Here is a 17,119-nt window from a genome sequence, read left to right as displayed (position 1 = left end):
TTAGATTAGTTTAAAATATATGTTAATTTAAAAATACATGTTAGTGTATGTATGTTTATTTGAATGTGGGTAATTGTGTGTTAATTATATGTGTTTCATCACTTGCTTTAAACTTGTTTAAATTAAACAATTATGGTATGTATGTTAATTATATATGTTCACTAAGATTTGAAAGCATTTGCATCTTCTTATTCCTAGATACCCGTTTAAGACATACACATTAGGAGTATGTCTTGAATAGTCCCCGGTTGGGACTGTCCTTTGACGTTTAATCTCACTTTAGGTGGTGAATGTATGCAATGTTTTTGATTCTATGGAATATCTTGGCGTCTCATTTCTCTACAATGTTTTCTGGGTACATATGTTGGTGTGTTTAATTACCTACATCGTGTACTTGGAGAACTGTAGGGATATGCTGTCGGATTTTCTATAGAATTGAAAACTAGGCATACATTCACTAGTGAGATAAGATGTCCAAGGATGGGTTAGGTTGGAGTGGTAAGGACCCCTGGATATATGTCATCTAAAACCTCATGTAGGTTTGATTTTATGAAGAAAAGAACTTAGCTTGATACTTTGCTACTATTGTTTGTGACTGATATGATTATATGCGTGAGTTGTGTAGAAGTTGTGACAATGAAACGAACAGAGCGTAGCTGGATGTATGAGAGGTTGTGTGGGCGGAATTCTATTGATCCTAGATTCGTGAAAGGGGTTAAGGAATTCATTCAGTATTGCAAAGATCATCCTGAGAGTAGTGACCCCGAGGAGATTAGGTGTCCTTGTGTGAAATGCAAGAATAAGAAAATTCTATCTTCGGATGATGTTCAAATTCTATCTTAGGACCTAGTGAACCTATATTGCCACTTATAAACAATTTCAAGCCTCAAACTCAAGTAACTATGTTAGTTAGGTGTATTAAGGTCAAAAATAGGTTCATTAGATAACAAATGTGAGAAATAGGCAAGTTAGAACCAAAAACGCCCCATTTTCACCCAATTTTCCTAGTTTTAGGACCTAGTGAACCTATATTGCCACTTATGAACTATTTCAAGCCTCGAACTCAAGTAACTATGTTATTTAGGTGTATTATGGTCAAAAATAAGCTCATTTGATAACAAATGTGAGAAATAGGCAAGTTAGAACCAAAAACGCCCCATTTTCGCCCATTTTTTCTAGTTTTAGGACCTAGTGAACCTATATTGCCACTTATAAACAATTTCAAGCCTCAAACTCAAGTAACTATGTTAGTTAGGTGTATTAAGGTCAAAAATAGGTTCATTAGATAACAAATGTGAGAAATAGACAAGTTAGAACCAAAAACGCCCCATTTTCACCCAATTTTCCTAGTTTTAGGACCTAGTGAACCTATATTGCCACTTATGAACTATATCAAGCCTCAAACTATTGGTTCTCATTCTTTATTTTTATTTCTGCATTGTATATCCTTTGTTTGTTACAGGAGGCGTACCAACACAGACAGGAGGAATCAAGAACCCAGGGTTCCCAACTGTCTGAAAATGAAATTTTCTTTGAGGCGGCTGGTGGTCGTAATAAGAAGGGTCGTGTTAGAGGTCTTGGTGTTGGTGCTGACTTGTACTACGGCACATCTAGGGGACGAGGATCGGGTTCTTCCAGCCAATACGTACCGTCGGTCATAACTCAAATGCAGGAAAACTTCCACAAGGAGTTGAATGAGAGGGTGGAAGCAATTGAGAGCCAGATCGATAGCCGTGTGGCGGAACAGCTCGATGCTCGAGTGGAGGCTCGAGTGGCAGAACGGATGGCTGAAATCGAGAGGAAGAACAAGGAGTTCTTAGAGGAGTTAGCCAGTAGATTTACAGGATTGACCACTCCTTTCACTTGTTCTACGATTCAGCCTCAGATTCGAGACCCCAGGAACGACCCGGGTGGTGGTGGTGGTGGTGGTGCAGGCCAAGGACAGCCAGCTTGTGTTTAGTTAGGTGTCATTTTTCGATTTTTGTATATGGATGACATTGTAGTTTAAAAAATTATATCATGTACCGTACTTGGTAGTTACGGCTACGTGTTGTATATATTTGAATTATGTTAGGGCGTGGACTTTTTGACTGAAATTATTTTAAATGCACGTATTTTATTAAACAGGATTGCATGAATACAGGTTCCAGGAAAACAAAACAAAATACAAAAAAATTAAACAGGATTGCAGGAATACAGGTTCCAGGAAAAAAAACAAAATACAAAAAAAAAAAAAATTAAAATTACAATAACTTTGCGACGGAATGTAATTCCGTCGCAAAATGGAGTATTTTGCGACGGATTATTTTCCGTCGCACACATGCGACGGAAAATAATCCGTCGCAAAAAACTTCATTTTGCGACGGAATTACATTCCGTCGCAAAATTTGTGACGGACTATTCCGTCGCAAAAGAATCCATTTTGCGACGGAAATACATTCCGTCGCAAAATTTGTGACGGAATATTCCGTCGCAAAATGATTCCTCTTGCTACGGAATTTTCGTCGCAAATGTTGTTTTCAGCTACAACTACCTTTCCGTCGCAAAATCCGTCGCAATTCGTTTTGCGACGGATATTCCGTCACAAAAGGACTGTTTGCTACGAAAGTTCGAGCGACGCCATGCCTGTGACGGAAATCCGTCGCAAAGTCACTTTGCGACGGAATTTTGCCAGTTTGCGACGAATTATTTCCGTCGCAAAACGGCCCTTTTCTTGTTGTGTAGTGCACCCGAGTGTATTATGTGTATGTCCGGAAAAAATATTAGGCATATTTTAAAGAATATAGGTGAAAATAAAAACATACTAGTGTTTGAAAAAGAATATATTTGTATTTGATAAAAGAACATGTTTGTGTTTGACAAAGAACATGACAAAACAAAGAATATAAAGTCTTTACAAAAAGGACATATTTTTTTTCATGGTTACTCTATGTTTGACAAAAGAACATGTTTATAATTGATAAAGAACATGACGTTATAAAAAAACATAAAGCCTCAGATGTGATCATTGGGCGGGCCGAGCCGAGTTCGAGTCGGGTTGAGATAAAAAAAAATTAGCCCATTTTTTAGGCCATGCCAAGACTCGGGCCAGAATTTTGTGCCCAAACTCACCCAATATGGCCGGGTCGTGCAAGCTTTATGGGCCATTTTCGAGCCGAGTCAAAAAATTCGACTAAAAAGGCATAAAAACACATTCCCAAACCTGTCCAAAAAAAAAAAATTGGGCCAAAAAAATCTGCCCAAAATCGGGTCGAGACAGGTCTACGAGCCGGGCTAAGCATGATCGGGGTCTATAAAGTCTTTACAAAAGAATATGATAATACATTAAAGAACATGTTCTTTTTCACGGTTACACAAATGGTTGAATTTAACATTTTTTTTTATATACATATATTAAAGAACATATTTTATAATGTAAAGAACATATATTTCAAACTCAAAAAATAATAATCAAACTCAAAAAAAATATTATTTTCGCGTTCTTCATAAATGTGTATAATTTTTTTTCTCACCCATGTTCTTTTAAATATACGTAATGTTCTTTCCGGGTACACCATGCACATGGTGCACCATACGCATTAGCTCATAAGTATTCTCTATGGTCAAGGGTTCAATTTCTTTGTCCAACATTTTCTTCTTGTTTCTTTAATTCACAAATTCAATTAGAAGTAATACGTTCTAAATTACCTTAGTAATTTACATAATTTTTTTGATAATTGCATAAATTACAATCCCAAATTATTTGTTGTAGTAGGGATTTCGGCAAAGGTATTTGATTTTATTATATATCTTAATATATATTAAATTATCCCGAGTTTGAAACTTTGAACCTATAAGATAAAATTCTTAGATCTGCCATTGTCCAAATTGGAATGAGAAATAGTTTATATATTAGGATTATGAGGAAGAACATCAATAGGTTCTTCTTTAGGCAGATTCTCATAGCAAAAGAGGGATGAGTTGTCTGACTTAGAGGAACTCATTTTGGTGATGAATTTAGCGAAGATTTGGAAATTTCGAAAACGAAAAGAGAAGTAGAATGGGAGGGTATGAGAAATGAGCGAACTGAAGAAGAATTAGGGTTCCAAATGAGAGACAAAGGTGGAGATTCAATTTTAAAGGAAGATGAGATAGAGGAGTAGCCATGGATGTAATGTAGGTAGGTGGAGAGATGACAATGAATGCAGTAGTTGAGAAGATGACAATGTGATGAATAAATAAATACAGAGGGGAAAGTTAGGGTTTGATGATTTTTTACGAGAAGGATTAATCGTTGATGCAAAATTAGTAGAGTAGTTAATTTTAGGTTTGAGTAAATGTACCCTTTAATAAAAAAAAAAAAAAAAAAAAAGAGGGCAAAATGACAATTTTGCCTTAAAAAACTTATTAAAAAAAGAAAATAAAAAACTTGTTGCAAGAAATGTGAACTACCCCAAAATAACAAATATTGCAAGAAATAAGAAACGGAAGGAGTATTTTATTTAATTTTTTTTTTCGAAAGTTATTTACAAATTTGTTTTAATTCTACGAGTATTTTTGAAAACACGTATTCACTGACTCTCTCTTTCATACTTTTTGTACTTTGACAATGTTCTGGCTATGTTCATGCTAATAATTATATAGTTCTTATTTGTATTTTTTTTACGGCAGTTAAGAAAGTTGATGAACTACATTAATAAAAGTGAAAAGTACAATATAAACAAAAGTTAGAGAGAGAAAGTGGAAAAAGGCACAAAACATGTGCAAGATTCAAGGGTAAATTAAGAAATATAATGAATAAAGTTAAAAAGATGAGGGTATAATAGACTTGATATATTATCCAAAAATAAAAACAGAAATAGAAATAACATTTTGAATTTCTAAATTACGAAAACATACGAAAAACAATGATAAAATTAACGCGGATATGGAAGTAAAGGCTACACATACAATCGTTGTATATAGTCCCTACATACAACCTTAATTTGTCATGTTTTTATTGGCTAGAATTATGGGTCCAAATTCCATTTGAATTCAATTTATATTTGACTTCTAGTTTTCTTCCTTTTTTTGGTGATGTGTCAAATTTCTAATGGTGTTGTATGTAGGGAATACATACAATAATCGTACGTGTATGGATATGGATTTGCTTCAATTTAAAAGGTCAATTAAGGTGTCTGTCGAGTTGTCGACTTCTATCTTAATAGACAAACCGGCTTTTTTTTCTAATTAGATTCTCCCATGTTCCTATAATCCTATTGGCGTTGTTATCCACTTTCTGCCTATTATTTTCTTACTGTTTCTTATCTGTCAACAACATTTAATAACAAAGTGAGCCAACGACTGTATTTTACTCCGTACTACTTTAATTAGTCTTATGGGGTCGTCATGGTCGTCTTCGTTTCATGGTCGTCTTCTTTAATTAAATTAAAATAAGGAGTTTTATTTTTTTTGATTTTTTTTTATGCATTATGGAGTTGTATAACTCCTTTCGTTTTTAAATACTTGTTCCACTTTTTATTTTCGATTATTTTTAAATATTTGTTCCATTTCCTAATTTTGGAACATTTTTATAATATTTAACTCATTTCTCTCAACAATTCATTTCCTTCAACTAATGGAACCAACATAAATCATATTTTATTAATTTTATATTCTTTCTCCTTACATTCTCTCAACTACTTTTATTCTTTTACCTATCCCACTACCTTCGTATTTTATTAGTTTTTTCAATTTTTTCTAAAATTTCGTTCATGAAAAAATGGAGTAAGTATTTAAAAACAGAGGAAGAATACCACTAAAGTATACAAGTATAAACCAAGGGGAATATTTTCATTGAATACCAAATGAGGATATAAGCCTTTGAATAGTCAACATAACCTTTATAAAGCCATCTCTAATGGTGAGAGTGAGACTCAAGTAAGTATTTTTAAGAGAGAGAAAGAATATTTTTTACAATGTATACCAATAAGTTGGTATCAAACTTAGCAACTCTAAAAGAAAGTTGCTAAGTTTAGATACTCAACTTTGAGTCTCATTTGACAAAAAATGTGGGCCCTTGTCAATATTCTAATATATTTAGTAATTTATTTAAGCTTTACCGTTTACCTTTTTATTTTTGTTTTTTAATCTTACAATATTTGATATTAAAAAATAAATGGATTTGGTGGAGCATAAATTGAAAGTGACATTTGTATACCTTAGAGAGTCTCACCGTTAAGAAATTAGATCTCACAAGAGTTGCTAAATTGAGAAATGGATATGGTATCACCATTGGAGGTTAAAAAAACCCATTTTGTATTTCAATACTCAAACTAAAGTCTCACCATTGGAGATGGTCTAAGAGCCTTATAGCCGAAAACTTGACCGGAATCAAGGTAAGATCGATATGGTGAAATTTGTTTTTATATTCCCTCTGTCCCTTCAGTTTGTCACTTTTAAAGAAAAATTATGGGAATTAAGGTGAGAATGTGAAGTAATGAAATTACATGAGAAAGTAAAATTTCCAATAAAAAAGATAATTAAAGTACATGGGAAAGATAAGTCGATAGATTCAAGAGTATAAAACATTAAATTAGTCAAAAGTTGACACAATTTTTATGGCAAATGTTAGGGTAAAACAGAGAGAGGACTTAATAAGAACAAAAAAAATGAGAATATAAGGGTCTTCTTATGTATCTTAATAATTATGAAAATGTGAAATATGACAAACATTTAGGGGCACCCAAATGGCAAAAGTGACAATACGATGGGGGTGAAGGGAATATTTTTTCATAGTTATTTTGCTTCTTCTGAGTTTCTTGTGGTCCTGCTATGTTAGTCGGTCGTCAGTGGCGGATGTATGTACAAGCAAGTGGGGTCAGGTGACCTACTTGAACAACAAAAAAAAAAAATTATTTTCCTATAAAATAAATTATTTTTGTTATAAAATTGAGTTTTTACCCATAGAATTACCAACTTGACCCATTAAAATTTATGAAATGTATTTTAACCTTGTTAAATAATTTTATTAGATCCGCAGTTGTCGGATGTCAGAGTTATATTATACGAAGTACTCCATATTACTATAGGCTTAAGCAATATAAATAGCATTTTCCAATACAAAACTTTTTCAACTTGTATCTCTTTAATTAGCTATTTGTATTTCACTTGCATTTGTTATTGCTTGTAATAATCAAGAGCTTAAGACCAATAAAAAAAAAAAAAAAAAAAAAAAAAAAAAAAAAAAAAGGTGATCTGAAATAAGAAAATGGAGGGGATTAAGGAAAAGAAAAATGTCCGGCAATAGGAATCGATCTCGGAACTACATACTCTTGTGTGGGAATATGGAAGCATGGTCGTGTTGAGATCATAACTAATGATCAGGGGAATAGAACGACACCGTCTTGTGTTGCCTTCACTAAAAACCAAGTCCTTGTTGGGGAGGCTGCTGCTAACCAGGCTATACAAGATCCTACCAACACCATTTTTGGTAAGCACTTTCTTAGTCTAATCTATAAGTTTCTTTCTAGTTAATTATTATTATTATTATTATTATTATTATTATTATTATTATTATTATTATTATTATTATTATTATTATTATTATAAAAAAACAAAACGTACAGAGTCAAACAATTTACAAGAAATTGGTAGGGAGCCGAGATACAATCTGGGCCCCCACCCCTCTAGCTATAGCGAACCCGATCCTGCTGAAGATGTGAGCAGCTGCACGAGCACCAATATCCTGAGTCTTAGCGAACGCCTGAACCCGCTTCAGCAACGCAATAGCATCCTTCTCTAATTCCCCCAACGAAGAAAAGGAGAAAGGAAGAAAACCATAGCCAATAGCCCTGCAACGCGCCCCATACTTGTCCCGCTATAAGTTTAAGCACTTTCTTAGTCTAATCTATAAGTTTCTTTCTAGTTAATTATTATTATTATTATTATTATTATTATTATTATTATTATTATTATTATTATTATTATTATTATTATTATTATTATTATTATTATTATCATCTCAAAAACAAAAGTCATACAACCTACAATTATTATTATTGTAATACGTACTAGGTTAATAATTTTGCAATACAAGATTAAGAATTTAAACAAAAATCAAAATAATTACTTGTATATACTAAATGATTTTGTAATGGGTATTACAAAACCCGCCCCAATTTGGGGGTTGGGGGGAAGGGTTTCATGGTTGGGGTTTTAAAAATTTCAAGGGAGGATAGGAGGTGGATGGGCCAGTGAAGGGTGGGAAGTTAAGGTGGCCGATTCACGATCGTGACGGGGGAGTAGGTGGCCGATTTCAAGGAGGGGAGTTATGAAAGTGGTTGGAATCATTTAGTGTTAGAGGACCAGCTCAACAGGAATATGCTTTATACTTTATCATTTAGAAATGATTAAAAATTGGGATTATTTAAAGAAAATCGATTAAAATTGATTAAAAGGTTAGAAATGATTAAAGGAAAATGTTATACATAGCCCTTAGGGCTACATATAAGCATTAAATTTACACTTGAAAATCATAAAAAGTTAAGAAATCATCGAAATATAAACACTAATAGAACTGATTTACGCGTGTTTTTGTCATGAATTTCTATTTATACAATTTCCAAGAGTATATTTAATGCTTATATATAGCTTTTAGGGCTACATATAATATTACCCATGATTAAAAGAAGTAAGTTATGAAAGTGGTTGGGATTATTTAAAAATGATTAAAAGTTAGAATTATTAAAAAAAAAAAAAAAATTAAAATTGATCGAAAGTTTACAAATAATTAAAAGGAAGTTATGAAAGTGGTTGGGATTATTTAGTTTTAAATAAAAGTTGGGATTAAAAAAAAAAAAAAACCGATCAAAATTGATTAAAAGTTTAGAAATAATTAAATGAAGGAAATTACGAAAGTGGTTGGGATTATTTAAAAATGATCAAAATGATTAAAAGTTGGGATTATTAAAACCAAAATTTTCTTTTAAATATGCAAAACCAAATGAAAGTGTTTGTATAAGTGTTGTAATAAACATGCATGGAAACTGAAAAGTGTAAAATTTAGAGGTAATAAAAATCGGGCTGGACTGGGGCCTTAACACAATTTCTCGTGCTCAAACCCGTAAAAAGTACCGGGCTTGTCGGGCTAAAACGGGCTTTTTCAGGCCGGGTTCGAGCTTTTTAACTAAAAATGCGTTTTTATGCTTGCCCAAACCCGCCCTATTTTCAAGCCGGATCGGGCTGGGCTAGCAGACCGGGCCAATGTTGATCACCTCTAGTAAAATTATAAGTATATTTAGAAAGAATCATATAGAGTAGTATAAACTAGGGGTGAGCAAAAATTCAGGGTACCCTGATATGGAACCGGAACTTGTTCGGAACCGCATGTCCCAAACCTGTTGATCAGGTTCCGGTTCCGGGTAATAAAATTAGGAACCTGTTGCAACAGGTTCCGGTTCCGGGTAATAAAATTTTGGATCTAGAACCTGTAGGGTACCTTGTTAGTACAGGTTCCCTATAGGGTACATGAAACCGGAACCTATATGGTATTAAAAATTCTAGACAATTAGTGTTGGTTTGTTATATTTGAAGTACTATACTAAAGTTGTAAGCTTTTATTGTGATCATCTATTTAAAAAAAAATAAATTTGTCACAATTTATCAAGTAACTATTAAACTTACTTTGACAGACAGGGTACCCTGGTTAGGAACCGGAACCTGCAGGTTCCGGTTCCGGTTCTCAATTCTTAGGAACCTGTTGCAACAGGTTCAGGTTCAGGTTCCGGTTCCGGTTCCTATTTTTAGGAACCTGTTGCAACAGGTTCCGGTTCCGGATTCTAATATTTTTACAGGGTACCCTGCTACGCTCACCCCTAGTATAAACTCATGTAAAAGGGAGGAGAAGATTGAGATTGAGATTCTATGGAAAATGTATTCTAATCATTAATGATCATGTGAGGTTTTGCGGCTATTTTCGTCTAGATCTTTAGATGGCTATGATGGTATCATAGAGATTACGGGTTCGAATATCATCCACCCCTCCTTTAAAGTGGAATTAATTTGCGCTAGGTATGGGTGAGGACTGTATTGCATCCACATTTCAAGTCCAAATGACCTTTCATGTGAGGGGGAGTGTTAGAGTATAAAACATATTCCTTGATCGTTGAGGCCCATGAATATGTTTTATAATCTATTAGTGAGAATTGAAAAAGGTAAAAAGAAACGAGATGTAAAGGTAAGAGAGTGTGTATGAAATAAAAATATAAATAAACACGACATTTTTAAGGGAAAAAAAATACCTGTACATGTTACTCCTTCCGTTTTTAAATACTTGGTCTACTTTATTTTTTCGGCCATTTTTAAACATTTACTCAATTCCTTATTTGGAAAACTTTTATAATATTTAATTCAAGTCTCTTACCCAGTGAACCCAACATAGATCATATTTTATAATTTCATATCCTCTCTCCTCCAATTCTCTCAACTCCTTTTGTTTTTAATGATTTTTTATTCTTCCACCAATCCCACTACCTCCATATTTTATTATTTTCTCCAATTTCTCCTAAAACTCCGCCCTTGGAGTAATGAAATACTTCCTCCGTTCTTTTATTATTGCACCATAAGGGTTTGACACAAATTTTTTGGTGTGGAAAAAAGGATGAGAGAAAAAGGTAGAAATACCAAGTTGCCCATGTGATTGTATGCACAAAATAAAAGTAAGGGTTGAAAAGCAAGGGTGTATTAGGTATTTATAGTGTGAACACATAAATTTCCTTTCCTAAAATGGATATGGTACAATAAATGTGAAACTTTCTTAAAAGGAAAGTGGTGCAATATTAAAAAAACGGAAGAAGTATTAAAAAATGAAAAGAGTAAAAAGGGAATACTACGAATATATACTAAGTAGAGTACCAGTATTAAATAAGAAAAACAAATGAATAGTTGGAAGATAAATGGATTTCTATTTATTTGATGTCATGATGTGTTATTATGGTCATACAAGTTTATACTCCTATAATAATGTGAAATGCTTATATATTATTATTATTCCTTTGATCATTATTTACCACCTTCTTTTGATTTCTTATTTAATTATCTACTTGTATTGTCCGGCTATTCATGTTAAATGATCACAGATGCAAAGAGGTTAATTGGGAGGAGATTTGATGACAAATCCATAGAAAGTGACAAAAATTTCTGGCCATTTAAGGTTATTGAATCTCCCGTACACAACAACAAACCTATGATCGCGGTCACTTACAGGAATCAACAGAAGCAATTCTCCGCGGAACAGATATCCTCAATGATCCTCTCTAAGATGAAAGAAACTGCAGAAGCCTACCTTGGCTCAGAAGTGAAAAAAGCTGTTGTCACAGTCCCTGCCTACTTCAATGATTCCCAACGTCAGGCAACTAAAGATGCTGGCACCATTGCAGGGCTTGATGTCATTCGCATTATCAATGAACCAACAGCTGCAGCAATTGCCTATGGTCTTGACAATCAGATGGTCACAGGTACAAATAAGGTTGCGAAGAATGTATTGGTTTTTGATCTTGGTGGAGGTACTTGTGATGTATCTTTGGTTAAAATTGGCAAACGCTCATTTGAAGTGAAAGCAGTAAGTGGTGACCCCCACCTCGGTGGTGAGGATTTTAACAATCGGATGGTTCAGTATTTTGTGGCCGAAATTAAGGTGAAGAACAACAAGGACATAAGTAATACCCCTAGAGCTGTTAAGAGGTTGAGAAATGCTTGTGAGGTAGCAAAAAGGACTCTCTCAGCAGCAATTGAGACTGATATTTATTTAGAATGTCTTTTTGACCGTATTGATTTCTCTGAAAAAATCACTCGTGCCAGATTCGAATATTTAAACCAGGATTTGTTTAAGAAATGTATCGATCTTGTTAACGAGTGTTTAAAGGATGCCAACATGAAAAAGGATGATGTTGATGACGTAGTCCTTGTTGGCGGATCATCTAGAATCGTCAAGATTCAAGAATTGTTAAAAGACTTCTTTAATGGGAAAGATCTTTGCAAAAGTATCAACCCAGATGAAGCAATTGCATATGGTGCTGCAATTCAAGCCGCAAAGTTGAGTGATACAGGTAACATTAAGGATTTCGCGCTTGTAGATGTTATTCCTTTGTCGCTTGGAATCCAGCTTTATACTGAGGAAATGAGGGTTGTTATCCCAAAAAATACTACCATCCCTGTGAAGAAGTTTAATGATAAACTCGTAACAGCTGAAGACAACCAAGAATCTGTGACATTTTCAATATACGAAGGTGAGAAAGAAATTGCTAAGGAAAACAATTTCTTAGGCAAATTTGAACTGTGTGGGATTCCTCCAGCGCCTAAAGGTGAACATAAGCTCAAAGTTAGTTTTGAAATCGATAGTAACGGGATTTTGACAGTGACAGCGTATCATGAAGCCAGTGACAAAAAAAACCAAATCATCATCACGGATGTAAGGAGTAGGCTATCAAGTGCTGAGATTGAGCAAATGATCAAGGAAGCTGAGAAGTGCAAGGCAGAGGATATGGAGTACAAAAAAGCTATGAAATCCAAGCTTGCATTGCAAGAATATGCTGAGCAAAACCAAGAAACTCTTAGAAAATTCAACAAGAACAAAAAGAAGTTGGTGAAAGCTAAAACTGCCATTGACAACACCATACAATGGCTAGACAGCCTAGATCTGAATTCAACTCTCTGTAATGCTCGCGAATTTGAGGTCAGGCTGAAAGTGTTGAAGCACACTGTGGATCCTTTTACTGCTATGCTGTAATGAAGTCTTGATGGAGTATTGATGCCAAGGATGTTTAAGATATTAGATCGTTGTACCACCAAATTAAATAAGCCAGTGTACCTTAAATTTCAATCTGTTTTTTTTTTTTTTTTAGTTTCAGATGTGTGTGTTTTATTTCTTGATTGATTAGCTGTATGTTTCATGATGCACTAGTTCAATTTGCGTGTATTTTATATCTTTTGTTTAGCGTTTCACAAATTCTTATTAGATGTGGTCAATAATCGGTTACTCCCTCCGTCCCCAATTGTTTGCCCCAAACCATAAATTCACTTTATTAAGGCTTTGTGCAAAAAATAGTGCACATGGGTTGACACAAATATCAACGAGGAGAGAGATAGAGAGAGTGCAAGTGGGAAAACATGCCAAAAATGATATGGGGCAATTTTTTGGGGACACCCTAAAAAGGAAAGTGGAGCAAACAATTAGGGACAGAGGGAGTAACATATAAGACAAGTAGACAACTACTAATTAAGTAATGAGGTTGTCATATAGATTATCAAGTGGTGTTACCTAATAATCATTTTTTTTTTAAAAAGGTAAGAATAAAGGTGGTAAGCCAATAAAGAGAAAGACCCTACTAAACCAGAACATCTCACACGTCAACCCAACTCGAATTAGCAGACTAGCCAATTTAGGAGGGGGAGGGGGGGGGGGGGTAATCCTCACACCAAATTGCCTTTAGTGGAGCTTGATCCCACAACATATTGATTTTGAGGTGACAAACCTTACTACTAGGCCAATTCCAGCTTTACTTGGTCGTATAATAATCATCATATATTCATATTGGTTTGAGAACTTTACATGTATTTTTATACTATTCCAATTGGATTTCATAAGACAAAAATCAAAGTGGGAATAGGAAAAATGATTGAATAGGGGTTCGTTTGGCATTGTTGTGGTTTTCTGTTTTTTGGTTTTTTCTTGTATAAAAATATATGATATATGTCACATAATGAATAAAAAATTATTTAAAATTATTAAAATTTAAAATCATAATAATTTTGAAAACTGACAACAAAAAAGGGGAAACACCTTTTTCTTGTTTCCTGTTTTTAGTTTTTAGTTTTAAAAAAAACAGGAAACTAAAAACCAAAAATTATACCAAACAAGCCCTAGAGTATCAAATTTTGCATTATGAACTATAACAAATTTAATTAGGTGACAAATATAACAAAAACTTTTTGCGTACACCGTTTTATAAGTATATTGTTATACATCGAACTATATTAAGGTAATTTTACTTCATTTGAGGTAACAATAAACTATTTTTGGGTAATTTTAATCGAATATAATTTTAATATATATTGATAGTGGAATAAGCTTTATGAAACTAATAAAATTACTTTTAGTTGTTGAATTTAGAGATAATTTTTATTTAATTTAGGGGTAAATTTGGTTCAGACAACTTAATAGTGGTTAAATACAGATGTTGAAAAGTGTTAGCACGGCCGATAGTTTGGAGAATTTTTTGCACCCGGGATACAAAGGCTTTTTGGAAGCCTTCGATAATAACTCAAACACTCCACCTTCAACACCATGCAACATCTCATTCACTTGTTCATCCTCGATCTCATCCGCCTGATCATCATCGGCTCCATCCTCACCATTATCAACAATATAGTCATCATTTTCGTATTCCTCGTCCACATGAATCTCATTGCTTCTAACACGCACATCATTCCGATCAAGATCCCCACTGTACTCTCCACTTTCTCCGTGCCAAATCCACACATGGTATAAATGCCTAAACCCACGACATAATACATGATCTCTAATGATTTCAACACTATAGACCACATTCACATTATTACAATCAACACAAGGACAATAAAGGCCTTTGCCACCCAGTTTGCGTTGATAAGCTAAAGCCCTCTCGCAAAACTCTTGAACCCCATTCCAAAATTCCAATGTATCGCGTTTACCATACATCCAACCACGATCCTTCTCCATTTAGTAAATTGTCTCTAAACATATATAGCAACATATAATGAATAATGTGTAATTGCTACATATTTTATGTAAATCAAATTCAAGTACAAAACGTGAATATACCATTCATATAGTGAAAAAATGCATGTTTCCAAAGGGTCCTTATCACTCCAACCTAACCCATCCTTGAATGTCTACTCTCACTAGTGAATGTATGTCAACTTTCCAATTTTAAGGAAAATCCGGGAGCATTTCCCCCTAGTTCTCCAAGTACACGATGTAGATAATTAATTACCCACATATATACCCAGATAACATAGTGAGGAAATGATAAGCCAAGATGTTCCTTAAAATCGAAAAGAAAACATACATTCACCACCTAAGTGAGAGTATACATTCAAGAACAGTCCAAACCGGGGACTATTCAAGACTTTCTCCTAATGAGAAAGCCTTGAACAGGTATCTAGGCATATGATGATGCAAGTATTCTATATATTGTTGTATTTATTTGCAATTAAACAATACACAATTTGCAATTTCATGATCGAATAAACTTTTATTAAATGGATAAATAGAAAGAAATATAGCTAAGTAAAGTTTAAAAGTCATACCAATATAGCAAGTACCCACTTGAGCTCAATATGTAGTCCTCAAGCTAAACTCGTGCTTCAATTCACAAATCTATTAAAAAAAAAAAAAACAATAAACAAAAATTAGGTTAAATATAAGGTATGTACTATTTCTTTCTCATAACATGTCAATTCACTAATTTATTTATAAGCTAAAACACATCATTCATCGAACTAACAATTGCTAAACAATGTATTCACTACTTTAATTCATCTAATTTATTCAAAATTGCTAAACTAACAAGGTTACTAATCTCTAATTTTTTTCAAAATTACTCATCAAAACAACTTAAAAGTAACCATTCACCCATTCCAAAATTCATCTACTTTAGTAACAAGCAAGGTTACTAATCTCAAATTTATTCAAATATACCCATCAAAACAACTTAATATTAACCATTTAAACATTCCAAAATTCAACTAATTTAATAACAAAGTTCACTAATCTCTAACTTATTCAAAATAATCCATCAAAACAACTTCAAATTAACCAAGTAACATACCAAATTTCACCTATTTAAGTACCAAGGTTAATATATATTCTATAATTATTTCAAAATTATCCACCAAAACACATTAAATTAACCATTAAAACATAATAAAATCCAACTAATTGAGAAAAATCACTAATATTTTCATTAATTCCCAATAAAACAACCTAAAATTGAGAAAAATTAGAGTATAATTATATTCAAACCTAAATTTTAATTTGCAAACAATGGTTCAGCATGCAAAACACAATAATATAAGTACATAATTAGAAAATAATTGTAAAATTAAAAAAAAAAAAGGAAAAACCTTGAAATAGTGAGGAAATTAACTCGGTGGTGGAGGAGGGCAGAAGCAGGTGGTGGAGGAGGGCACGGTGCGGCGACCACAGGGCAGCAGAAGCACTGCGGTGCGGCGAGCAGGTGGTGGCGCGGCTTAGCTTCTACACCTTCACAACCCTCTTGAAATTAAACACAGAAAGAGAAGGAACATGGGGGAAAACCCGGTTAGGGGAGAAAGAGAAGGGTGGGGCTGGTGGCTGGCGACGGTGGCAGCGATAATGGTGGTGGGAAAATGGAGAACGAGAGTGCAATAAGCTAAGGGAATAGGGCTCGAATGAATGAAACAATGAATGAAAGAGAGAAGGAAGAAGAAAGAAAGTATAGGGCGCGTTTTTTTTTTTTTTTTTTTTTTTTTTTTTTTTTTTTTTAAATATGGCACCGGTTCAATTGGCATTGATTCAAACCGGTGCCCTTTTTATTTTTGGCACCGGTTTGGGCTGAACCGGTGCCTTTTCTATTTGTATAAAATTGCGCCCAATTTTAGGCCAGTTTATGACACCGATTTGGCCTGAACCGGTGCCTTTATGGGGATGCCTTTTTGTATTTTTCTACTAGTGTATTGATCTAATTTTGGATAAACGAACTTTTGGTCCGTTAATATAAATAATAATCTGTAACTTATAAGGGCATAATTCCTTTTCCTTCTTTATATTTTAAATCTACTAGGATATTATTAATTTATATATCGAATGATATATATATTTTTTTTTTTTGGTGAAGATATCGAATGATATATAAAATGTACTTTGTATTTTAGAAACATAAGTTTATGATATGATGATGTTTGTTGTTTCTACATTTTGACAATTAATCATGTGTATAAGGGTTACCCAAAAACAAAGTACTATATCATTTTATAATAAAATTTAGATAAATTCAAATAAGTGAAATTTAAGGAAACATAACACATTTTAATCTTGAATAAATGATACGGAGTAGTACACACTAATTTTTATACTTTATTC

At 33.5% G+C, this 17,119-nt stretch overlaps 1 pseudogene; it reads left to right on the top strand.

Moving 5' to 3' along the window:
* The first annotated feature begins 6,928 nt into the window (after positions 1-6,928).
* Positions 6,929-12,911, top strand: LOC145639223 (heat shock cognate 70 kDa protein pseudogene; annotated as a pseudogene).
* The last annotated feature ends 4,208 nt before the right edge of the window (positions 12,912-17,119 follow it).

The sequence above is a fragment of the Chenopodium album genome, chromosome 7 (genome assembly GCF_948465745.1).
Source record: "Chenopodium album chromosome 7, dcCheAlbu1.1, whole genome shotgun sequence".
Taxonomy (NCBI): Eukaryota; Viridiplantae; Streptophyta; class Magnoliopsida; order Caryophyllales; family Amaranthaceae; genus Chenopodium; species Chenopodium album.
Note: the sequence above shows the minus strand (reverse complement) of the source record. Positions and strands in the feature narration are given on the sequence as shown.